The sequence below is a fragment of the Corvus moneduloides genome, chromosome 5 (assembly GCF_009650955.1).
Source record: "Corvus moneduloides isolate bCorMon1 chromosome 5, bCorMon1.pri, whole genome shotgun sequence".
NCBI lineage: Eukaryota > Metazoa > Chordata > Aves > Passeriformes > Corvidae > Corvus > Corvus moneduloides.
The window spans coordinates 34,694,375-34,721,694 of record NC_045480.1 but is presented as its reverse complement, the minus strand read 5'-3'; the positions used below and the strand labels follow the sequence as shown (position 1 = coordinate 34,721,694).

Genomic DNA, 27,320 nt, shown 5'->3' with positions numbered 1-27,320 from the left:
GTACTTGATTTAGAAATACATGGATATCCCTTTCAAAATGGTGCTTCTACCCCGAACTATAATTCTAACACTTGTCTTCATCATTTGTGCATATCTGAAGTTTCAACTCAGTGTTTTCTGGTTATTTCTGAATATTCAGTAACAGATAATTATTTTATTGCCATAAAAGATGTTATGATCTTTCCTAAGGTCATGAGTCCTTCAAAGATAAGGGACAAAAGCTATATTGGGTCATGAACAGGTTTTAGTGCAGAATTTCCTTCTCCCAAAATATGGTTCTCAAATATTTTGAACAGAGATGGGAATGCAATGTATTTTTTTCATGACATTCCAATAAGTAATACAGTGTTTTAAATGAAACGAAACTCCTTTTTGTTATCCATCTTATATTTCTCAGTGTTTCAGATTATAAAAGCTGCCATACTGACACAGAGTAATTTCTACCCCATTTTTACTCACAGAGGTAAATCTGTCCTATTTTTTACTACATAATAATTTCTTTACTAAAGATTAGTGACTTACTTTCTGAAATAAGTTTTAAACAAAAGATATATTGAGCTGCGATTTTTCTTTTATAGCATAAATATGAAGGCTCTTACAAGTATAGTAAATAGTGTAGGAAAGAATGAAAACTTTTGTTCATTCCTTATGTTTACAAATAACTTATTTTCCTCACCCCTCCTTGTACCTTCCCACTCAACTACTTTTTTTTTTTTTTCTACAATGAAACTCTGGGAGCACTGTCACTAAAAACTTTGTTAATGCCAGAAATGAAAACAGAATGTTTTTTACCAAAAGACTCTACCTGAAAATTTTGCTCTTGAAATAGAGTGAAACACTGCTATCATATGTGATCGTGGGGGCATTTCATAGTTTCATATTGAAGGCAAAAGCAAAGTTTCAGTTATCATTTAGTAGCTTTAAAGTGATGAAAAGAAATGAAAAACAACAGATGCACTGAAGTGAGACAGTAAATTTCATGTGCTCTTATCAGAAAGCTGCTTTTATGAGACTTCCACTCTGTTGGGATATGCCTCCAAATGCTACAACCTAACAGGAAATAAGGCAAGATTTCTACAAAATTTATATTCTGTGATCACTGAAGTCATGAAAAGAATGAGAAATAAGCTGATTTTAGCTCTGGAAATAGCTTTCCTTGTGTTTCTTTGTGTGTTTCTTGAGTTTGTAAGTTAAGAATAAGTTATTTGATGCAGAAAATGTAATGAACTTTTTAAATCCATAACTAAATGGGAAATATGAGCTATTAGTAAATATTTTTCTTAACTCTTTGCATGTACCATACAACAGTACCCTATGCTGAATTGCATACAGTATTTATTTATTTGGTGTCATAATACCTCTGAGTCAGGATGCTGTTGTGCGAGACGATGTTCAATTAGGGAAATAAAAAATGGCCTTGACCATTAGAACTTAAATCAGAAGTGCTAAACAAGAGCAGATGAAGAGGAAAGGAACAAGATTCAAGAAACTGCTGGACTACAAAATTCTCTGTAGGCATAGTCACTTGGATTTCAGATATTGTTGAAAAATCTGTAGCTAGTGCTTAAAAAGAGTACTAAAATATGCTTAGATTATATAAAGGTGTTTTGCCCATAAATGCAAAAATAAGTGGGAAGTCAGCACTTAGGAGCTACCCGAATCACATTGAGATAATTTCTTTTAACCTTTTTGAAATTCTCAGAGCATATCATATTTCATGAACCCTGCAGCTTCCTTGATGAGAATCAGAGAAATACACAGAGGGGAACATAATTAAGATTAATCCATATATATTTAACTAACTAATGAATGTGGTTTGCTTACAGTGTGTATTCTGAGATATCACTAGTAATACCTTATCTTCTTTGAACAGGTAAATATCCCATTTCAACAGATTGCCAAAAGAAACTGCAAAAGACTTTAAAGGTAAGGACCTCCTTAAAAATGATCATTCCTTCTGGTTTATCAGAAAAAAAAAATGGAGAATGTTAATTCTTTTTTACTATCTGGCTGATAACAAAGAATTGTAGATGGCATTAATCAATACAGACTTCTGTTCCTGAAGCTGTTTACATATAAAAGACAAATTTTCACTTTAGTCTTGTTTAAAAGGATAAGCTCAATTAATTTGGTAACTGCAGAAAAAAAAGGATTCATGTGTGAAAATAAAATATTAAAAGCTTGTAACATTTTTACCATATTTTTCTTTGTGCAAGATTAAAAAGAATACTGTTAAGCTACTAGAAAATAAACTTGGTAAGGATTCTTTTTTTTTCAATATGAAAGCTTTCTAACTTCACTTTTTAAAAATTTTTTACTTGATACAACTTTTATTCCTCTAAGAAATATAAGTTTGACTTTAGTTTCAAAGATTTAATTAATTTTGAGAGCTCTTTAGCTTTAGAATACATTTGGTTTGCTTTCAGTTGTGGGGAATACCTCAGTGTCATATTGTGTCCAGACTTCTATTGGTGGTACTTTGTTGTTCTTCAGCTATGTCTCTGGTAGAAAATAGTTGATTTTTAAAATCTTCTGTCCACCCTTACAGAAAATATTCTTGTCTCTCAAGGACAGAGGTAACAGAAGACAAGTTTTCACTAGAACTGTTATTTTTAAGTCATCAAGTTAGAGAGGATGACAAGGGCATTGTGGTCTGCCCTAAGCTTGGATTTTTTAACCAGAGAGAAAGAACGAGCAGTAATTTAGTGTTCCAGTCATCATCTCTGTGCCTACTTTATCTTAAAACAATTGGTATTTTAAGAGCCTGTCACATGTCATTTATGCATATGTTTTAATGCATACACTGACAGGATAGGAGATCCTCTATCAATTAATATTTAGCCATACTTTTCTACCCTGCCTTGGAAAAAAAAAAGTCCCATAATTACTGTATCTTCCAAAAACATAGCTTATTAATAACAGATATTAATGGAGAAGTACTGAGAAAGCTCTACAAGTTTTTGGGGATTGTGCCACATATCATCTGAGTATTGGGCTTTTATGGGACAAAAACATGTAGGTGGAGTATCTAAGCTGACACAAAAAGTCAAAGGCTCATTTCATGTTGTATTCCCGGACTGACTAAGGACTTCAAGCCTGGTCTTACGTCCCAGAAGAATTCCTGAAATATGCAGCCTTTCACTATTTTGTCTTTGGTCATCTTATTCTTTTTTCTGTTGTTGTTTTTTTAAACTTTCTTTCAAAAATCTTTTGGAAATTATTTTTTTCTTCTTGATTGAAATGCCAGGGCACTGTGAGATATGGGGAGCCACTTTCATGCTGCCTCAGTGTGCTACCTAACCCTCTCTTTGTATTCTTGCAGTTCACCTGCAATGCTTAGATTCATCAAAAAGCTCCAGATTTTCAGTAGTCTATTATATTTTGGAAGTTATGAAGGAAATCACATTATAAAATGGCTGATGTTTTTTGTATGTGCTGATGTCTTGCCAAGTTTGTTCCATTTTTCACTCTTGCTTTTCAGGCTTTGTCTTTATATAAAAATATAATTGATGAGGTAGTTTGTTACTTTCCCAAGTACCTCAGGTAGACTTTGACCATGTCAAGATTTAAGTAGTATTGGCTAAGTGAAAATGTTTCAGTAAAAGTAGGAAAGAAGGAACCTTAGAGGTGAAAAGTATGGAAGGGTTAAAAAAAGCATACTTAAAAAAAAGGACAGAGGGGAAAGAGAGGGTGCCATACTCCAAGGTCCTATTTGAATGCCACTGAGGGTGCCTAGGAGAATCATCGCTGAAGGACATAAAGTATCAGGACGAGAAAATATATGTCACATTTCTGACAGGTACACCTAACTATGAAAAAAAAAAAAAGCCCTATTCAGCATAGGAGGTTAAGGGAAGAATAGAACTAATGACATTACAATCCTCTTGAGAAGTCTTGTTTTGTTTATTAAATAAGCCACTCTAGTAAGATAAGTAAGAAGAACTGCTTAGTCTGGCAGTGTTAATTGATGCTGTCCTGGGAGTTTATTGTTATGTATTACTCTTTTTGTCCTTTTGTGTAAAGATGTCAGCACATTGTACCTGACAGGATGTACTGTATATTTTAAATTATTCTAATTGGGATAGAAAAATGGCCATCAATTCTTGCTCCTCTGTATATCTACTGCATGAATTTAATTTGTATATAATAGTACTTCACAAGTATGAAGTTTATTTTAGGATGTACTTTAAATGAGTTCTGTTTCTATGAAGTCTCCAGATGCAAAGTAGTTTATTCCATCCAATTAAGTTTTGACACATATAGATATATTTCCCTACAGAAGTACAATGAACACGTGTATACAACACATACATGATAGGAAATGAGGACAAGAGGTAAAAGGAATAGAGGCTTTCAAACCTGACATGAGATGCTTAGAAGAGAGTTAAACAGAATCTTGCACTCTTTCTTGAGCACAGCTTGTATTGACAGCAGTGCTACAATCCAAAGACAGGGACAGGAAAGGGCAAGTATCAGCTTTGTTCTGTCTTTCATATCATGTCATGAGTGCGTGGAATGCAAGGATGGGCACACTGTGTCTTGTACAAGTGGTTATAGCAATGTGGGTTTTCCCCTTACTTCTGTAATTCTGGGGCATGTAAAGTCTTAGAGATAATTTAAAGCAAAATGAATACATTTCATTGCAGTGAATTACTTCAGGAATGCTGTTTGAATCATGAGGGCAAGTATTTCTAAAGAAGATAGCCTTCTATCCTTCTGAATTCCATTATTATATTGATGTAGCTTTTAGCCTTTTCAAAATATAAAACAGTTTGGTTTTTTTACCTCTTAAAAAAATACTGGTGGAGATTTTTTTTCTGAATTTCAGTAAAAAATTGAAAAATGAAAGTACTGTTTTTAATTTTATTTCTGTAACACAACTGAGCAATCATGTGTGTTCAGCTTTGGGCCAATCCTGTCTATATTGAACACTGTAAATATTGCTCTTTGTGGTGAAATGTGATGGAAGTGCCTTGAGGGTATGTATGCTAAATATTTATTTATTGCATGGCTTATTACCTAAGTTTTTTTCTCCTTGGACACATGTATATTAAGTACTAGAGCATTTCTGTTGAGATTGTTTAGCCTATGCATTAGGAAGAATTACGACTTCAAGAATCTATCATCCATTTTGTTTAAATCCTCATTTGCCAAGCAGGTGTGTTTTAATGGGAGAAAAAACACAGTTCCCAGCACTCCAATTTTCAGCTATGTGACTACTTCTCTTTCTTTAAGACAGAAATAGCTGTTGAGTGAAAGAGATTGAAAACCACTGCATACGTCCTTCAAGAGATTCTCTTGACCCTCAAAGGACTGAAGTGACTTGGAAGACTAGTTTCAAGAAAAATCAATGCAATTTAGGAGATGACATCATCCAGCAGACAAAATTACTTCAGGCAGGATCCATAAACACACTTAAACATTGCAAGATCTAATATTCAGAACCATCTGCAGACACCTACATTCTCTGTATAGTGCACAAAAAGAGTTAAGCCCCTCTGAATGAGATCCACAGTCAAGAATCTATGGAGCAGACATTTGCCTATAGTTAATCATTAGGAAATCCTAGGGTAGGGTGGAAATGATAGTGAAGTGACAGAATTTCTAATCCTCTCATGGTTTAGTATTAATGCTACTTCAAGTGACTAAACCTTGTTCTTGTTTCTTTCTTTAGGGTATAGAACTGAGTTTACCTTTTAAAAAATGTAATAGGAGATCTGAAGGGCACAGTTATTATGCATTCTACCTACTGTACTCCAGAATCCTGTGACTGACTATAACAGGACCCTGGCAAGTTTTCCACGCAAACAGAACTTCTTACCTTCCATCTAGTGAGAGTCATACTCATTAATAGAGAGTTAATTAGAGAATTAATACCAGGCAGCATTAATTTCTTCCTGTCAGTTGAATCGAAATTCCAGATATAGTAAACTGAAGAGAAAGGGTTTGTTTGGGCTCAGTGGTTAAATTTGGAGAATAGAATTAGAGTTCAGGTCTATTGCCATGCATATGGATTCAATATGTAATTTACATGAAATATATAGTAATTACATAAATATTCACTGATTAGATAAGTGAACTTCCCTTGGCCTGTTCTTGGACACTCAGTCCTATTTAAAAAAACTAGATTTAAAAAATCAATTACTTTCTATTTGTAGTATCTTTACATGCAGACACTACTTGATTCAGTGTCATCAGTCTAAAATATGTACAGCTAAATTTTTTTATCCTGAATTATTCAAAGAGAAGGAATATTCAGGGTTTTTTGCTGTTGTTTTCTTAATTTTGCACAGTGTAACGTCATACTAACACAGAAATGCATAAAAATTCGTGTTTTCTCACTCCTTATCTATTAAATAAGGCTTCTTAGAGGAAAATTATTTCTTCATTTGGAATTTTATAGAATAGGAATAAATCCCAAAGCTTCCACTACTTTTTCTAATTGAGGGATTTGGGATTTTTTTTTAAAATACAAACTACTGCTTCCGACAACTTAGTGTCATTAGCTGGATTTACACAAATCCTCTACTCAGGAACAGGAATTGACTATAGAAATTCTCCTGCTAACCTCACTTGCCCAACAGTAAGACAGGAATCTATTCTGCCTTTTTCATGTTGGCATACGGCATGCCAGTTGAGAGATTAAAATTTAAATTTCAACAATGCATTGGGAGAAGAAAAGTAGCAGTCTCTGTCAGTAAGCAACAGTAATTACTGATCTTCTCTACTTGGGGTTTTGCTTACTTAATCTGTATAATTATTACCACCATCCCTCCTATCTTTGGGATTCAGGATGTGTGCACTTTCATGTAGTTGTATCTGAATCTTGTCATGCGCCTGAGTTCCAGCAAGTGCTATGGAGCAAACTGGTTTGGGAGCTGCTGCATATTCCAGGGGAAAAAAAGTGTTTAAATCTCCTGTCCCTTTTGTTTTTTCTACACCAAAAACAGTTGTCAGGCTCTGGAACAAGCTGCCCAGGGCAGTGGTTAAGTCACCATCCCCAGAGGTATTTGAAAGACGTGTAGACATGACAGTTGGGGACATTGTTTAGAGGTGGGATTGGCAATGTTAGATTTGTGGTTGAACTTGATGATCCAGTCTTTTCCAACATAATGATTCTATGATTCCTACTGAATGCCCCTGAAGCAGGAAACTCAGCAGGAGACAAAAAACCCTAGCCTGTCCCAAAGGAATTGTACCCTAACTGCTCTCCTTTCTAACCCCTTCTCGTATCTTCATTCCTCAATCTTCATCTTGTACTCCTCCAGGTACAAGATTTCCAATTTATTTTTGCTTACAGAATATCCCCTTTGGCTGTTTTTTATCTTGTACAGTGAAGGTTTCACTTTGAAATGCTCTGATATCCTCAGTTACACATGTGTCTTGGAGCTTTGTTATTTCATGGGTCAGCCTTCTGGTAAACCATTTTTAAGATGCCATATACTAATTTATAGAAAAGGCTTGAGAAAATGAGTATAATATGTTCCAAACTGATACACAATTTGTGGATTGTTGCTGTCAGTAACCTAAGAACACGAGAATATATCAGAGATAGATGACAAGATATGCTTATTTTATGGTACTCAATTTAACAGCTGAACTCTGAACTCATTTAAAGTGAAAAAAAGTATTAATATTGCAAAGTTCTGTTATTCAGTTGAAGTGATTTAAGGAGATAGAATAAAATACCCAACTGAAAATTTACTCCTGTTGCTATTAAAATTGAGATAAGAATTGTTATTGCCAAAGTAGCACTGTATGTAATTAGACACTATTTAATAACACAGGTAATGAAGCAACTGTAACTTTTCTGCATTTCAAAACCTCTACATTTTCCAGTTTATTTATTTTACTTCTTTTTGCAGAAGCAAGTTCTTGCTTTCCACCCCAGGTTTGAATTGGTAAACCACACAAGTTTAATAAAGCATGCCTGAGATATTTTGGTTTGTAGGGTTTTGACACTTGATTCTTATGCTATCTTTTCTTATTCATTCTATCACGTTTCAATTGAGCAAAACAAATTAAAGCTGAACACAAGCTTGCTTTTCCCTCTCTTGTTGTTAGTATCTGGAGGTCCTGTTTTCAGAGTCATGTGTCTGTTTCAGAGATTGTGCATCTCTGCTTCACTGATGGTTGTAAGAACAACTCAGCACACTATGTAAGCTGTCAAGGGTGTCTGTCAGGAAGATATTGAGCCATAATGCATGAAATAAACATGAACTAAAAATCAAAGCAAAGCAAAACTGCAGGGACTTGCTTATTTCAGACATAGGGTGGGATTTAAATTCTCAAAATATTGCCTAAATGTGAGGTTTAGTCTATCATTATCCTCTTGTCCATCCCTCCTTCCCCTGATTCCAATTCTGTAATTGACACACACAAAATGGTACCAGCAATCATTGTAGCTTCTGAGGTAGTCTTTTATAGTTCCTGGTATCCCAGGCACATTTCTTTTAGTCAAAATTGTGGTTTGAGATTTGGTTGTCAAAGTGTCTATTAAATTTCACATTTCATTATAATTTACATCTGCCAAGAACTGCTTTCTGTAGTTACATTGCATGGTGTTTCCTTCTGGTAACTAACAGGAAATGTTGTACATAGCATCAAAATTGTTGTAATCTTGGTATTTTAATGAACATATTTTCACCCTATATTCTTCATACTCTAGCTTTCTGTTATTTTTTTATATAATTCTGTTTTTACTGGTATGGTATGATTTTATCATATGCGTTACATGCAGAGCTTAAAGATCACTTACTTCCAGCAGTCTGTAAATAGTAAAGGCATACTTCACCACCTTTTCATGTGATTGATTTTGTTCAGGTTTTGCTTCATTTATGTTCCTATTATGATCTTCCTCTTTAGCATTAAAAGCACGTGCCTCTTACAGCTGACATATCTTCTCCGTTAGGTCAGTTTTTGCCTCTTCTCTACACAGACTTTCTTCACAAGCTGATAGTTCTTTTCTTATAAAATTTGTTTCTGACAACCAGTTGGTTTTCTCCAAAGACTAGGATACGTGAGTTCTCCATCAGACTCCTGTACTTAACCTGCTGCAGTTTGTGTGAGGCCAAAGGAGCACGCCAGCTGTGCACAGCAGAGAATTTATTATCTGTTCAAGTCTTAAAAGTTTGTTCAAAGCCTTATTAGTCCATTTATAAGAGGAATGCTTTTATTTTGAATTAGATTCACTTAAGACTAAAAAAAACTTTCTAGTATCTACGTCTTTTCCTGGTGCTATGTTTACCAGTCCAGGGCCACCCTGGCTGCCGTCTTAGAGCAAAAGGTTGGCATGAGTTATCATCATCCCAAGTCCTCCAGCAGGAGAAGGCTGATTTTCATAGTGGGGAGGTTCTTCCTCTCCAGGAGTTTGTTTATGAATATGGTTTCTTCTTCTCTTCAATGTCACCTTGGGGGCACTATGTTCTGGTTAGCATGCTCTCACTCACTGTATGTATGTGCTGTGTTTTACATACTTGGGTTCTTGCTCTTTGTCTACTTGTTACGCTGGAAACTGTTTTTCCTTAATACTGGGGTTTTTTTTCCCTAATAACCAGAAGTTGACAGTGGTTGAGTTGTCTGTAAGCTCCTGGTTTCAATCTGTGCCTTTACTTCAAGGCTTCTGCTGTCATCCTGTGTCTGTACTCCTCAAGACGACATTTTAGTGAAAGGCTGTAGACAGGTCTACAGAGAAAAAGTTCTTGATAGTACTGTTAGTTATGAAGCATTTGTAACACTGGGCATCACACAACATAACTGTGCACAGCGAAGCAAGACATAAATCAGGTAGGTCCTACTTATTTGGAAAATTCGTGGCATCACAAGGCATTTAAATTGTGTTTACCAGGGTATAACCTTTCCAATTAAAAGTACATGGCAGTTTATGATGCAAGCGGTGCTGGGAGGCAGACATACGCTTGTTTTTGCACTGTGGTAAATGAACAACAGTATTTGAATTATGCAGAATTCTTTTTTTTTTTTTCAAAAAAAGAAGGATGCTTAAGCCAAAATGTCTACATTTAGATTTGCCTGCTAGAATAACTATGCACGAATTTAGAATTGTTAAGCAGTTAGCATCTCCTGGTGAAAAAAGTGAAAGTTACTGAATGTATTCTACTAACAGCAGCAATGTTGTGATATGGAAGAGGAACATAGCATAGTGGTCTGAGCTGTAATTATTATTCAGACAGCCAGTTGCTTCTGAACATTAAATAAATCATGTTTGTTAGGATTATACTATTTTTTAAAAGGGAAGCAGTATTTACTATTCCTGGCTTTACACTGAAAATCTGGAAGAAAAAAAGAATTGTATTGTAACACAGTAACAAATACTGCATTTTTGGCTTTAGGAATCAAAAAGGAATCAATTATATTTTTCTCAAATTTTACTAAATTTTGGTTCTGATCGGGTTAGTAGTTGGGTTTTCTTTCATGTATTCCTTCCTTTGTCTTCTTTCCTTCCCTCCATTCAGGTTGGTAATATCCTTTAACGGACCACAGTTCAATTACACTGGAGTTTCAGCTACTTATGATGAGGGGATGTTTTCTTTGCTCTATGTATGAGAATTTTAAGACTTTGAGTGTTCAACTGTGGAAAAGAATATCTACAGCTTAATGCTGTCTAAAAAATATTTTCAAAGAAGTATGATGTGCACATCATGGAAGTGATATAGAAAAAACCTTGTTGGCTTTTGTAAATTTTTAAAAAGTAAACTCGTCTCTTACAATTCATTGTAGAATGTTGATTCTCTGACATTTATCAAAATACTGTGGGTCATGATTGCTTTATCAGCATCATTTATTACCATTATCTGTAGCACAGATCTATATCTCCACTGTCTTTTGCCAGAATTTTCTGACAAATTAGCTGTTGCACAGTCTTTGAAAAAAAAAATTCAGGGTGTAACTTATTTCTCAACAAAAAGCATCTTACAGAATGATTCATTACCAACTCTGAAGTATAGCGTTTTTCAAATTTTTCAATTGAGTTGGAATGCACTAGAGTAGATGTTCAAAGTCCTGAAGATGAAACAAGGGCCAAGAACTTGCTCTGGTTAGTTGAGTGCCCTCAAGATCAGCTTAAAGCATCATGCCCTTTCTTGTGTTCTCTTTCTGCCCTTCCCTTAAATTAAACAATGACATCACTTCAAAAGTACATGTATATTAAAAGTCTTAAAAAGGATTTTTATACTAATTCAGGAGAGAGACAATTGTTTCCTGGTCTTTCACAACACATCTACATATCTGAAATGCCAGCCTCTTCAGTGTCTTAGAAAATTCAACATTGCTGTGGAATGATGTGTTTGAGGAACTGTAACATTAAACAGAGGAAAACTTTGGGGTCAATTAAAAACGAAGTTGTGATTTTTCAGGGTGGAGTTACTACCAAATATTTTTAAAGCTATGTAGGATTCTTGCTTGACCTTGGAATTTACTTTCTTTTTTTTACAGAATCTCTATTACGACTGTTTAATTTTAGCACAAAGCATTTGCTCACAATAAAAAAAGTATCCTTAGACATAAAATTCATTTGCTAATTGTCTTGATTTTTCTGCAGATGCATATTTGTACAAGTAGTGAGTATGTACATGAAGGAAATGTCTTCCTGGTTTTGCTTTAAATTCCTGACATACTACAGTATTTCCTGCCCTTTGAAGGGTCATGTTGAGTAAATATTATACTTAAAAATTATTATATCCCTATAAAGAACCTACCTACAGATGGGGGTGGCTCCCTCCATCTGGTGACTTTTGATTTGCTGTTGTTTGTTCAGGAAAATTGCTATAATGCAGTTGAAGATAAAGGTAGGAAAAAGAACACCATTATCTTACCTATCCAGTGCACTGGGAGGGAATTGAAAGCATAAATGTACTTTCTGTATTGCTCTAAAATACTGCAGAATTCCCTGACCAGTATCAAATTCAACAACTCTCCATTTAGCTTTATATTAGTTATATTCAACAGTCACTAGTATGTCACAATGACTACTAATTCCTTTACACTGCCTCTTTTGTAGCATAACGAGAAATTATGGTGATCTGTATTTGGAATCACTTCCTTCCTAATAGTGCATGGCAAAGATTTATTTTCCTTGGATGTAAAATAATATGTTATGTAGCATCATTAAACCATTAAATACAATGGGGTTTATCACCTAATCCTTCTCAAAAGTATTTTTCAATGGCTGAGGACATGAAGTGAATAGAAATTTATTATCTAAAGCCAGGAGGATTGTGTAATACTTTAAAGAAACAAAGGATCTGGAATTCACCCAGAATATTTGAATTAAAAACTTGCTCAATTACCACAGTTCAGAGACCAGAAGTTGTTAGAAAAACCCTGAATTTATACCTCATTACCATAATGCTCCTCTTTTTCTTGTTGTCTTGGGGCACAAGGTTTATATTCACAATCTCTACTTCTTGTAGAGGTTGTAAATACAATTACAGATTCTCAATGACCCTACTCACCCTCTTTATGCCCAGTGACAACTTATAACGTAGGGCAGCAAGGATATGATTTCAGGCCTCTTGGTGGTTACAAATATGCTGTATAGGCTTTAGTGGGGCTGGGATGAGTAATTTTTATTTTTATTCTTACTAAAGTAAAAATCTAAGGAAATTATTTCAGGCACACAAGAAGTGAACAATGTTTAATTTTCCTGACAACATGAAAACCAGCCTGAAAATGTGAAGTTAAATATTTATTTTACACAATCTTATCCTTCTTTTCTTTTAATTAAACAAAGATTTCAGTATAAGAAGACAAATACCAAGAGAAATAGTGTAGCTTTGGGACAGATAATTTTTCAGGGCATCTTAATTGATTTTTGTGTTTGATCTGTACATGATTTTCTTTATTCTTTTGGGGAAATGTCTAATATTAAAGAGAAATATTTCAGCCATCTGAAACTATATTCCTAACTTAAAACTTGATTAACAGGTATTCTATAATATTCTGTATGTCCTGGGGATTTTTGAATAATAGGTTCTCACTCTCAGATTCTTGGTGGTTTTTTCCTTTACTTTCTCAATTTCTGATTAGTTTCTTCCATATGCGTTTTTAAGTTTTATTTTTCAATGCCGTTAATGGGACTCCTATTATAAGTGTGATTTGCAATTTTAAACAGTTGGGGTTTTTTTCTGAAAAAGTTTCAAAATTATTTTCAGTGTACTTGTAAAACAGGTTGGGGTTTTTTTATAGAGATAAGTGTCTTTTTAAATATCATAAATTTTTGTATCATTTTCCTCAGTGGCATTTTAACCCATGCAGTTGTAAGGCCACCATAATATCCACCATAATTCAGGTATGACATGTACCCTGCTTTTAATGAGACATATGAGATTTTCTCATTTAATGAGATTTACTACCAAGTCACAGAATCAAAACATCACAGAACAGTTGAGGTTAGAAGGGACCTCATGAGATTGGCTGCTCCAATCTCCCTTGTCAAAGCAGAATTAGACTAGAGCAGATTGCTGAGGTTCATATCCAGTCAGGGTTTAGATGTTTCCAAGGATGGAGACTCCACAATCTCTTTTAGTAACTTGTTTCATTGTTTGATCAACTTTCCAGTACAAAAGATTTTTCCTGTGTTTAAACGAAATGTCCTGTGTTTCTGTTTTTGATGATTGTGTCTTATAAGAGTGTGGAAAGCCTTGTTAAAGTTAAGCTATCCACTGTGTCCATCGATCCAGTAATGTCATTATAGCAACCTATCATGATGTTCAAGCGTGATTTCTCCTTCTTAAATCCAGGATAGCTTGGATTTTTCACTTTCTTGCCCTTAATGTGTTTGGATATGGTTTTGAGGGTTATTTTTCCAGCCCCACGTTCTGAACTGAGTCAGGGTGACTAGCCCATACTTTCCTGGATCCTCTATTTTGTCCTTCTTAACGACAGGAGGGACATTTTCTTTCTTGCAGTCCTGGGAAACCATCCAATTTCCACCACCTTTCAAAGATTGTCATTAGAGTGAGATCATCCAGCTCTCTCAGCATTTGTTGGAGCTTACCAATATCTTTCGCTGGCTTGTGGTTCCCAGTAGCTCAAGTGCTCCCTTAGATGATACTTCTCTACTAGGAGTGAGTCTTCATAACACCAGACTTTCCCACTGTGTTCAGGAGGATTACATTTCTGAAGGAAGACCGTACTGGTAAATTCCAGGAAGAGCAACTTGACCTTATCCCTTAGTCAGCATCTGACCCATTTAACAATCCTGGGTTGTGATCCTACTTTTTTACCTTGTTCCCTTCTCTCAGCATTCTGCATTCTACCATCTGATGGTCACAGCAGCCAAGACTTCACCTGACCTTCACATTCCTAACCAGTTCTTCAATGTTTGCAAATATGGGGTTTAGCAGGCTGCCTACAGTACAGATTATACACAGCCAAGCTGAAATATGGATTTCTGCACATGGTAGAGGTCGAAAACTCCACATTCCAGTCTTGATTCTTGAAAGAGAATTTCACTGGATATTTCTGGTAAGACCTATTGAAAATAAAGTCAAATTAAACAGGATATAGGTACATGCCTTTTCTGGACATATATATTCAGGGAGATGAAAATGCATTTTGAGCATAGGTCTGTAAATGAAAGCATGGACTTAGGAAAATGAGATTTAAGTGTAATGCATTAATATATAGATAGTTATGACTGTTAGAAATTAATATGTATGTAAAATGGGTATGTATCTAGAAAAATAAATGCACACAGTCAATGATAAAATTAAATGTGGTGATTTTGGAGTGAGCCAAAACCTTTTTTTTTTTTTTGCATCACCTTAAAGTGTATTGTGTTTTAAAATGATGGATGTCATTGTAAATTAAAGTTATTTTCTTATGGTAAAAATCTGTCAAATTCTATTTTTTTTTTATCTGATGCTCAATCACCATTTTTTTTTCCCCTAAAATAATAGACAAACAAAGCCGTAAGTTTTTCCAGACACTAACAAAATCCACAGTGCTTGGTGCTCCTCATGTTGGCTTTATAGCAGCAATTAATTAACAAATACTATTCCCATAGTTAGTCTGCTGCATTTGATCTCTGTGTTAAGATATTTGACAAGATAGGTGCTATACCTACCTTGATTTTTTTTTTTAAATTTTTTTTTTATTTTTTATTTAGAGACATCAATTCTAGTGTCAGCTTACTCAAAACACAAGTGTTATGGAGAGTCTAATATCTGCTAAGTAGAAAAAGACATAAAGGATATTGGGAAAATGATTATTTTTAAGCTTCCAGTTAGATACTGCAATCAATGGAAATTTAAAAATAAACAAGAGAGCTTGTGAGACCTCTTTGTCAAAATACACTAATGCTCCACGTTGGTATGGATTTCACTGGGAAAATTCATAAACCTATTTCATATTCAAGCTATACTAGGTAAACCTCTCCCTTCCCCCAACAGAAGAATAAATATTCACAGATGTCAAAGAATATTAGCTAGGAATGGAAGAAAAATATATCCATGTATTTCCTTTGTTTTCAAATTGAAAATCTAATCATGCTCTAGTCATCAAAAATTAGATGGTCAGATCGTTGATTGGTACAGAATAAGTATTATCAGTTTTCAGAGTAGAACTTTTTGACCAGTATTCAAGATAAATGAAATCAAACACATTTCAAGGAAATAAGTTTCCTCTCTATATTAGAGCTGTGTCATCTTCAAGAGAAAGATATTTAGAGGTTTTAGAAGTGTTGCCATAATATTTTACAGTAGCAGCAAATAAGGTTATTACCCCCCAGTTTGTCTTTCATATTAGCACTTAATATGATGGGGAGGATAACAGCTGTAGCAAGTCACCTCTTTCATGAGCAGAATCCACAAAAATAACCAAAAACTTTGAACTCAGAAGTGGCCTAAAAAGCCAGTTTATTCACACGGTTTCTGAAGCCTTGGTTAATATTATTTTCCTTGGTTTTATGCTAGGAATTTATGTATCTCTATTTCTTATGCAGAATTTACTATTTAGAGAAGTAGGATATAGAGGAAGAAGTAGTATTGATTGCTACTGTGTGTAATTTCAGAAATTCATATGTAGAATTTGGGAATATTTTCAGTTGCCCTGAGGAAGTTAGAGTGGTTGATTTGTTGGTTTTGATTTTGATTTAAACTCCAGTGTTCGGCAAACAACTCTTAAGAGTAAAATTTCTCAAACCTTTTTCCTGTGAGATATTTGCTTATGTCAATCTAGATACAAAATACATGAGCTTTCTTTTTTTAAGTCACTAAAAGAGTTTTGATTATTGGTTATTTTACAGATCTATTTACAGACACAAAAGCATCATGGGCATGATCAGAATAAAAAATCAGAGAGGTAATTCAAAACCATCTGATGTGCAATGTCCAAAATATGTAATTCCTGCCTTCAAAGGTGCACATTACAATTCTTGTTACCTGATCACCCAGGTTAGGAGACCAATCCCCCTCTGTCCTTGTTCCATAAGGCAGACCTGCATTCTATAATTTCTGCATGACATGTCTTAAACCAGATATGTGTAAGGAATGCCTTCCTGCAAAAGAGTTGGAATTTGTTCAAAATTAAAAGATATGAAGGGAGGTGTTCCCAACAGTATCTTCTTTGTCTGCCCATACTCTCAGAAACTAAGAAATATTTCTGAAAATGGAGTGCACATAGAATTTTATGGTTGAGTCTGAGAAAGCTGATCTTTTAGGTAGTATTGTTCAACAAATCCACAATGTGTTACGCAGAACAGCATATTGCCAAGACAGGCTGATTCCAGTTTTCCTAATGGAATGCCCTTACTACATGGATTCAGCCAAACCCAAATAAACTGAAAGTAAGTCTGCCAAACTGTCCATTTGATGTTGTGGTTTTCTACACAATGAACAGGAAAATATCTAAGAACAACCTAGTCTTTTTGATTTTGAAATGTAAATGGATCTGCAGGCTTGTCAAGCCTTCAACAGATTTTTTTTGTGGGATCTTAATGCCATAGCTGAGGATATGTCTCACATCTATATGAACTTTCAAATGGGGTACCAAGGTGAATAAAAGCAATTGGAACTGTGGGTATTCTGCATTTGTGAGTTTTGCTTGCTATTTAAATACTCATGAATTTGCTGAGCAACCAATGTGTCTAAAAGTCTTAAGTAGGATTTAGAAAGTTCTTTGCTTGAAACAGTTCTAAATACCAGAGAATGGAGCACAAATTTTTCCTACTTATCACTTGTTTTAATCTAGATTATTTATCAGGTAGCTGATAATTTGCATAAATCACATTCCTAATTTTGTGGTTTCACTCACCAGACTTTCTTGCAGAAAGAGATTAATGTGTATGCAAAGAATACAGCTTTGAAAGTGTTGGTAGTGTGCTAGTATGACAGGTAATGAGGCAATTTGGCAGAACATCAGAAACTAATTGAGCTCAGTTCACATCAGTGCAGATTTTTTAGCTGAAGCTGTATCTTCAAAAATGAACAATAGAATTACATAAGACAATATGACATGTACAATTTTAATTGGAAACTCTAATTTAAAATATTTAAAGCATGTTTAGAATAATCTGAGAATCTACAGGCATTCTTATCCAATTAAGCTTTTTCAGTGGGTCACATAATGACTTAGTGTCAAAAATAAAAATTATGAAAGTCTCTGCACACATAAATATTCAAAAAACTTTTAAAGAGAAGGGATTTGAGTTTTTAGACAAAGGATCTCACAACTGTGCACTGCTATGTAAAATGAACATAGAACTTTGTGAGATAGCTATTGAAATCTGTAAGTTCTGTTTAATTTAGAAAGTAGAACTTTGATTTGTCACACAACAAAGGAAGGTTTTAAAATGTGATTTAACAACATTTCAAAATCATTAGGTGATTTTGATGACACTGATTTTGAAGTATTTATATTAATCTCTGGGGGCACTGTATGGTGCTACTAGAGCATTGCCACACATGATATTCTTCTATTACACTAGGATGGCAACTGAGAAGTTTAAATGACGTTTTAAAGGATAAATGTCTCCCATAAAAGGGAATGCTAAAAAATTATTTGGGGCAGGGACTGATTGTAAGTCTTCATCAAACCATTGTTTGAATCATTTCTATTATTATTTATTTACACTATTTTTGTTTTTATTATTCTTTGATGAATAATATTTCCTGCTGATTCAAATTGTAAATGAAAACATGGATATACTTAGTACAGTTAACATGTAGTATAATATTATAATAAAACCCCGTAGGAAGAAGAAATATTATATCTGATTTTATAGGTAGTAAAGCTGTTGTGTAATAGACTGGATTGCTTTCTCTTCAAAGTCACATGTCAGTGTTAACACTGAGAGCAGAAACAGGATGTCTTGATTTACAGGGTGTGGTATCATCCTCATCAGTGGCTCACATTCTTTCTCTTATTGTCTTTTTTCTTTTGTTGTTCTACTGTGCAAATAGTTTAAAGCAATATGATTGCTTGTGAAGAGTAACAATGCTGCCCTAGTAATCATTAAATGGTTTTTGCTAGTCTTTTGTATTTCATAATCTTACCAATTTTTAAACTATGCTATTTCTTTAATTTATTATGTCAAAATGTCTGGGTTTCAAGCACTAACAGGTTTTGGGTTTGATGGGATGGGGGGGAGGTTTATTTGGTTTTATTGTTTTGTTTTTACATTTTTCAATGTAAATAAATACCTTGCTTCCAAAGTAAAGGCATTTTAATAAATCGAACATTATGCATTAATCCCTTACCAGTATTAGTAGACCTGTAATAATTAAATTCTTAACTTAGTCTGACTTCGTCCTAATAACTACCTGCTGAAAATAAATTTTGAGGATCTATATGGAATAATGGGTGCTTCTGATATAAAATATTATATGTCAAACTTATTCTTATAATTAACTCTAATGTACAGAATAATCTTGTCTCACAACCACAAAACATTTTGAAACAGGAAAACTGGAATTGACTTTTAATCACAGTTTCTAGATAGAGTCAATTTACAAATTCAATGGCAGTTGTCAGATATTGCTAACATTTTTGTACACTTCTTCATAATACAGACAAGTGCGTCATTAATTATGTCTGGGTTGGACATTGCTGATTTTTTTTTTTTCCCCACAAAGAAACACATTTTAGCAAATTCAAGATATATAAACACTCATTAACAGCACAGACAAATGCACTGCACTTGCTTTGATTAGCTTCCTTTTACAATTTTTCAGTAACTGTTTACTACTGACTGCTGCTATGAATATCAAGACTTCCTTTCACAAACTATCTCCAGCTAATTTTGATGATTGACTGTGAGGACTTGAATGGCATGAGCACTGGAAGTCTGCCTAAAAACACTGACAGCTTGAATGATTATCTTGCATCATTCATGGTAACTCTGTCAGACTGTCTGAGAAGAGTTATAAAAGAAATACAGGTCATTACGGAATGAATATGATGTGTCCAAAATGGTTCCCTTGAAGCTTCTGGAGTTTATTTAGTCAATAATACGTCATGAAAAAGTAATTCAGTATATTTTATTGAAAGGCTGGACAAATCAGGTCTACTGTACTCCAGTACCTTTTCAGGAATGTCATCTAGCTTACTCTTTAAAACTGTTTACATTATTAAAAATTTAATAAAATTATGACATTCTCAGCTGAATGTTGTAATTGTCTCTGAATTGTCCTTTATCTTAAAAGGACATACACCAATATATCAAATAAGATGTTTTTCAGATTTATAAAATTTCAATGTGTTCTGGATGTAGTAGATGTATTTTTTCTTTTAAAGTTAGTCTAAAATTAACAGTAATTTTAATAAGGAACTAATATTCTCAACTCTTTTGACATCAAGACATATATAATGGTCACTGTAACCCATATGGCTTATGTTCTGCTGAATATATAGAGAAATTAACTTGTTATTGTTGGGTTTTTTTAATACTGCCAACACCCATTTCACCACTAAAAATGAAAAGTTCTGTATAATACTTTCAAAATTTGATGGTATTAAGGAGATTTTTTTTTTAATCAATAATGCCATTAAAACTGCTTGCTAAATCCAGTGCACCAAGCACAAAGTAACAAGTAAGATTTGATGAACTGTTATTCTTAGAGGTGTAGTAATTCTGATATGATTACACAATTTGAACTAGAGCATTTTATCTAGATAAGCTCAATCTTATTGTACCTGCTTAGAAACTTTTAGACCAGTACTGCACTTTGTAATATGCAAGCACTGGCTTTGCAATGAATCATTTTATGTTAGAAACCATAAAGTGTGTCCAGTGAAAGATGATTTGTGTCAGCTGAAACTGTAGCCTGAAGCAACTCGGTGGGCTATCACTTTAATCTAGTTATTGCAACCTTGAAGTATGTGTTAGTAAGCTGAGGGTAAAAATGTCAAAATCACAGTTGAGACTGATCACTGACAGTTTCTGCAAACAACAGAAAACTGTTTGAGGCTGGTCAACTGGAATTGAAGTCATATTGACTGTGGGATATTTTAAAAATATAGGTTACTTTAAAAATTTCTAGTTATTTCTCAAAAATTATGCTTTTCTTTAGTGCAAACTTCCATAGCTATAAATTTACACACAAAAAAATTTACTGTCATTCAAAGAACTGAAATTATTAATGGTATAATTTTCCATTGCCTTCTGTTTATCAAATGAACACCAGAGTACTGTATTTGCAGACTAGTAGAATAGTATGTTAATAATTCTTTAGTAGATTAATATTACATTAAACAGTACATTTAACAGGGTTAAAAAAAAAAAAAGGTTAATTTTGTCAAAGATAATCACTTCTTTGACTGCTAATACCTGCAATAAGCTAGCTCCCAGACTATAGTAATGGAATTACAGAACAGTCCCGGTAGTACAGGACCTCTGAAGGTCTTTTGGTTCAACTCCCCTTCACAAGTAGGGTCATCTAAAGCTGGTTGCCCAGATCCAGGTCCAGATAGCATTTGCAAATTTCCAAGTATGGAGACTCCACAGCCTTCCCAGGCAGCCTGTACCAGTGCTCAGTCACCCTCACAGTAAGAAGTGTTTCCATATGTTCAGGCAAAACCTCCTGTGTCTCAGTCTGTACCCATTGCCACTTGTCCAGCTACTGAACACCACTAAACTAAAAAGAGCCTGACTTCATCTTCTTCACACCCTCCCTTCAGATATTTGTACACATTGATGAAATCCTCCCTGAGCCTTCAGGCTGAACAGTCCCAGCTCTCTTGGCCCTTCATCATCTTTGCGGCCTTTCACTGGGTTCTGTCCAGAACTGGACATGATACTCCAGGTGTGGTCTCACCAGTTCTGTGTAGAACAGTAGACAGCTAATAGGAGTTGGACTTCATGATCCTTCTGGGTCCCTTATAACTCAGGATATTTGTGATATTTTATAAATTCCTGAGCCATTTCTGGGAACAGGTATAGCATGGGACTGTCTGCACCACTGCAGATGGGGATGACAAATCCCTGAATAAATGGAGCATATGTGAGAATAATTCCTGAGCTTAATACTTCTTTTGTTCAGAGACATGATGCTATGTATGCAGTTCTAAACCACATTTATATGTAGAATCAGAAACAGATGTATATAGGAGAAAGTTTCATGAAGGATGTCTGGACTTCAGGCGGCTCTCTTGAAAGCTGTTTATTGCATAGGCGAAGTTACAGCATTTCAGGGAGCGGGTATCCAGAGCCAGCCCTACAGCTGCCAGCTCCAGCTGTAGGCATACCTGAAGCCACTTTCTGTTCAAGTTACAAAGCATTTGATACTTTTCTTTGCAGAATATCGTAATACATAACAACCAATAAGCACCATACGCAATACCTTTACATTTGCCTATAGCCTATCATAGCAACTACTATCACCATATTATAGTCATTATTATCCATCACAAGAGTAAGTAAGTTACAATTTAAGCTTACAATGGAAAATTCTCAGACTTCTTTTCTTCTTGCTACATCGACATTTCTTGTTTGCCTGCGATAGCTCTTTTTGGTAAAAAAATGTTTTCTATTTATTTATGCTCTTCTTGAGACTTATTTACTTGGTGAAAAACATGTCTTTGTTTGTAGTCACATACCTTTGTCCTATTCATAAAAATCTCCTTCCAACTCATCTCCAACCTTTGCCTTGTTATTCAGTGGTCAGTGTTTCACCAAAACATCTTTTACTCTATATCAAAATTTGCTTTCATTTCTATCTCATCCTCAGTTTCCACATTCAGAGATCTTTCTGCCAAGCCTACATATCTGTGAAACTTTCTTACCAAACTTTCATCCTCCCCAACAGATGTATAGAATGAATACCGTACTATTTAGAATGTATTACTTGTAAAATGCTAAAAATAGATAAGTATAGGTTTCCTTCATTTCACTCAATTGGAAATTGCAAGGGACACATCTGCAAGTAGATTTAATATAGCTGTTTTCACTGTTGTCTGTGTTTCATTCTAGAAAAGTTAAAAGAAAAGGGACAGTGGGCTGTTATTAAACCAAATGTTGGTAAAGGTTGAAGACCTAAGACTAATTTATATGGATGTATTTTTCTTATATATTAATTTTATTTTAGTCTTCACTGCAGTGCCATTGCAGACATTTTGAGGGAAGGGGTTCATTATGGCTTTTATAATTCATTGTGTCTAACAGCATATGTAAACAGATAACATAATGTGAGAATTTTCACTTTGAAGTGCTACAATAATATGCTGGGGTCTCCTCCCCCTGCCATGTAGCCCTGGGAGAGGGGCCCTGGGGAGGAGACACGGGGTTTCCCGAGCCCCTGGTCAGCCTCGTTCCCATTGGTTGGTTTGTGTTCCCCTGCGCAGACAAGGACCCTCGGGTCCCGTGACTGGAACAGTTCCTCTGCAGAGCCCCGGCCATGCGGCTGGAGAAATAAACATCTCTGAAACATCTACCAAGAATCTGTCCATATTTATTTCTTTTCCATGGGACTGGTTTGATATATGCGTGTTACAGTATCCGCACTGTAACAAATGGTAGAGAATTGAGAGCAGAACGATCCCCGATCCCTACAGCGACCAATTTGTGTGAGTAAACCCTAGAAACTTTAAATTCCTCTTCTTGCTTTTGTTTTGCTATTCCATATCTAAACTATGGAGGAACTGTGGGAAGACTCTTGGCTTTCAGTGCCGCATATGGACATTTATCTTAAACTTAAAAAGATTCTTGAACAACCATTTGTAAATTTTAGCTTGATTCAAGCTCAAAAAGAACTGAAACACTTCCTGGCATGGTTGTTTAAGAACTTTTTCTATGTTTCTTGGGATTTAATTCTTACGAAGGAGTTTTGGAACACCGCTTAGACACAGTTAATTTTTGAGTCAAAATACATGCCGATGGAAGAATATTTTTGTGAATATTATTTAATTACCGAGACTGTTGAGCATCGTCAGCTGTGTCCTGGTAAAGGGAAGCCTGGCGCAGGGACCGTGCGACCCAGGCCACGTGGACCGAGCGCTCTGCGAGCAGCAGCGAGGCAGTTCCCGCGTGCGGGCGGAGCCACGCGAGCCGCAGTGTCGGTGGTGGAGCAAGGCGTGGCGGGAGCTGCGGGACCCGGCGGTGCCCGCCTGGCCCCATGCAGCGCGTGGTGGAGCGAGCCCCGTGAACGCCCGACCGAGAGGGGCGGCGGTGGAGTGGAGCCGTGCCCAGCTGAGACACGCGCTGGAGCAGGGCACGGGGGGGCCGTTGCTCAGGGGCCCGGCCGAGATGCAGGGCCTGGCAGCAGTAGTGAAGCTGCGACCAGAGGAGGTGACGCCGGAGAACTGAGCAGCACGGCCCGGCCCGCGCAGCCCCGAACGCGACCCCGGGAAGAGCGTGCAGGCACGAGCAGCTCCGGCAGCCCCAGCAGCTCCAACAATTCCAACATGGGAGAGAGCGAAAGAGAGAGCAAAGACGCAGCGAGACAGAAAACAGCAGCCACTCGGAAAAAGGAAAAGCTCATAGTAGCTAAGATCTTAGGGATAGTAAAATGGTATAATGTTAAGCAAAATTATGGTTTTATAACAAGGTGTGACAACTAGCAAGACACATTCGTGCATAGAACTGCTATTAAAAAGAATAACCCTGAAAAATGCATCCTAAGCTTGGGAGATGGAGAGGTGGTGGAATTCAAAATTATACAAGGTAGAAAAGGGTTACAAGCATCGCAGGTCACTGGGCCTGATGGTGTTCCCGTAAAAGGCAGTATATATGCAAAAAATCGTAGTCATGTTAGACGATATCTCCATTGTAAGCCCCTCTTACAGTCTCCCTTTCCTAATCCCACCTTTCCCTTTTACCCTATGTCCTATTACCCCCAGTGTATTCCCAATCCGTTTTTTCATCCATGGTTTCCCTCACAAAACCGTACCTTTGCCAATTGTTTCCCCAAAAATCCCTTTCCAATGCCGAGTGGCGGATGAAAAGGGGGAGGAAAGAAATTAAACCCTCTCCTGCCTCAGTTTCCCCACAAAGCATGCCCGGAGAGTCCTGTCTCCCTTCTGTCAGCCCTAAGATGTTCCAGAGAATCTGTTTGGACATTTAAAGACTCAGGAGGGTGGCTTGTTTTGTTTTGAAACTGTTCTCGTTATGTTTATCCAGTTGTTTTCATTCTCCTTTTATTAAAATAAAACGGGTGAGGTGTTGGGGTCCCTCCCCCTGCCATGTAGCCCTGGGAGAGGGGCCCTGAGGGCACAGACACGGGGTGTCCCTGCCCCTGCTCAGCCTCGTTCCCATTGGTTGGTTTGTGTTCCCTGCGCGGGCAGAAGGACCCTTGGTCCCGTGACTGTAGCAGTTCCTCTGCAGAGCCCCGGCCATGCAGCTGGAGAAATAAACATCTCTGAAACATCTACCAAGAATCTGTCCATAGAAATTTCTTTTCCACTGGACTCCTGGTTTGATACATGCGTGTTACAGTATCCACACTGTAACACATATGTAAACAGATAACATAATGTGAGAGTTTTCACTTTGAAGTGCTACAATAATACGCTGGATTTAATGTGTTTCATGAGCTGAAATAATCCCTTTTTATGTCAGTCTGTGTAAATATCCATGTTTATTCTTAATGTGTTTTTTCTAGACACGCAGTAATTATTCTAGATAAATTGGGTATCTGTAGCTATGTTTAAAATTCATAAATACCCACTAAACTTATATTTCATTACTCTCTTTTTAACAGTACTTAAGATATTTTTCACGTATACAGATTGCATTATTTTCTTGCATATTATTCAAAAGGGACAAAGGTTGCATGTTTGCCTTGAACTGTCAGTATCTTTTTCTCTTTTTGAGATCCTCATCCTGTATCTCACTTCCTTCCGTGATTGAGGAACACTCTGTTGTGCTTTAAAAAATGATCTGATGATTTTTAAATGATTTTAAAATGATTTTAAATGATTAAAAAAAAAATCTAAACTTTTACTGCTAGACATCGTGAAGATGTTGTAGAACCTGGAAAATCTTATATTGTTGGGATATTGCCCTATTGGTACTGCTAGTCACACATTTTTCTAGATTGCATTCTGTCTGGATTACACTTCTTTAAAAGTATGATGTGGTATCATGGATCTATTACATTTCCTGGCAACTCCCTGTTAATTGCCGTGGGAGTCATTGCACTGCACAGTTCACTGAACTTACTGAATGTGGGCATAAACTTCTGAAATAGAACCTGGGAAGCCCAAGCAGCAAATTGTCAGTGGTTATTGTCTTGGTGCTGAAAAACTACACACACTACTGTATCTTCTTTTCTACCCCTGAACACTGACCCTGATTTCAGACACAGTTGTACAATTTACTTTATTTGTCTCTATAAATAAATGCATTCTTTATTGCATATGCTGTGAGATAGCTTCTCTAAAAGTTGCTGATTGATACTGAATGCAGCATAGTCAAGAAAAGTGAAAGCATCCTTTATTCATGGTACAAATGGTGTTATGGGCGCATAAGGGCATCGGGTAAGGTTTGGTATTGTTGCTGTAAAATGTCCTGGCTTCTGGACAATAATGGTTAAAAGCAGCGATACTGTAAAATAAAAGTCTTATATTATGTCAAGTTTAACTGGGCAAACAGAGCATGCCTGTGTTAGTGAGTGGGTAATCCAGTCATGCTCCTTCTGAAAAAAATAACAACTTTAATTCACATAGCTTTAAACTTGCTTGTATAAAGATTCATAATATACTTTCTTATACGTACACATTCATAAATTATTGTTTCTGTAGTACATAAAGAAGCATCTTCAAGGGGTTTGTATATCCTAAAAAAGCAAACTCTAAAGCACATGGTTTGGTATTTAGCACTTGGTATTCTGCTGCTCTTAACATTCGTAAACTTTTTCATCACGTTGATATGATACTACAAGTTCATGATATTACCCCCCCTTCAGGCACCAGTAACTCTTCTTTTTAAGTTTCAAGAGCTGATATGAAATTTGATATGTTGCTTTCCAGCTGGGGTTCTAAATCTGCTAGAACTTTATATAACTTGTATAAATTCTAGCCAAGCTTTAGAAACTATTGTGAGATCAGGTAAAACTAAGAAAGGAAACTCGGGAAAGCTATATGAATGGATGAAAGTAATAAACCCAAGAAAATCCATAGAATCTTTACATTTGTTTTGGTTTGTTGGGACTTTGCATTAGGATTTGTCTCCATCTTAAGCAAGGATGTCCTTACATATTTTTGCTGTTCGAATTCCTAAATCTAATGCCTTTTTTTATCACATAAATGTAACCAGTACAGTCTCAACTGAGGAGTTGCTTTTTTTAATCAGTATTTGAGGGATGTCATTACAACACTGCAATTTATTTCTCTGATTATTCTATAGTTCTGTTTACTCCAGGAGAAAAGAAGATCACCTGTTTTCATGTGTTATCCTTTTTCCTACAGACCAAATAAATCTGTATAACTCTCCAGCAAAAAAATCTGTATAACCCTCCAGCATTTCTTCTTCTGATGATCAGGAGATAATATGAAACTTAATATGTGGACATTTTAGGCCCACATTAGAGGTAGACCTAAACTGGAACTTTAACCTTTGTTCGGTACTCTGATGTTGGGTTAGGTGAGGAGAGGTTTTTTTATTTTTTTATTTAAAATCATATGGGGGGGATATTTTGAAGACCAGAAACAGACACAATTGAGAATTAACTTCTCTTTACTATTTTCATCACATGGGATCTTTGTAGATTTAACACATTTTGATAATGGTCTCGATCTAAACTTTATTTAAGCATTTTAGCTGCAAAATCTGGAAACAGACCAAGATGTTAGTGGTAAGGTTCAAACCAACCTCATCTGTATATGCATTTGCAAAAGCTTAATGCTACAAAATAACGGTAGGGAACATG

General features: G+C 35.8%; 1 protein-coding gene across 23 annotated transcripts in view; it reads left to right on the top strand.

Moving 5' to 3' along the window:
* Positions 1–27,320, top strand: part of TENM3 (teneurin transmembrane protein 3) — a 1,330,479-nt gene that overhangs the window by 188,657 nt on the left and 1,114,502 nt on the right. For all 23 annotated transcript variants that reach the window (XM_032108354.1, XM_032108353.1, XM_032108357.1 and 20 more), the window contains exon 3: positions 1,874–1,926. The gene's annotated coding sequence lies outside the window, so the exon portion shown is untranslated. The remainder of the gene's footprint in view (positions 1–1,873; positions 1,927–27,320) is intronic.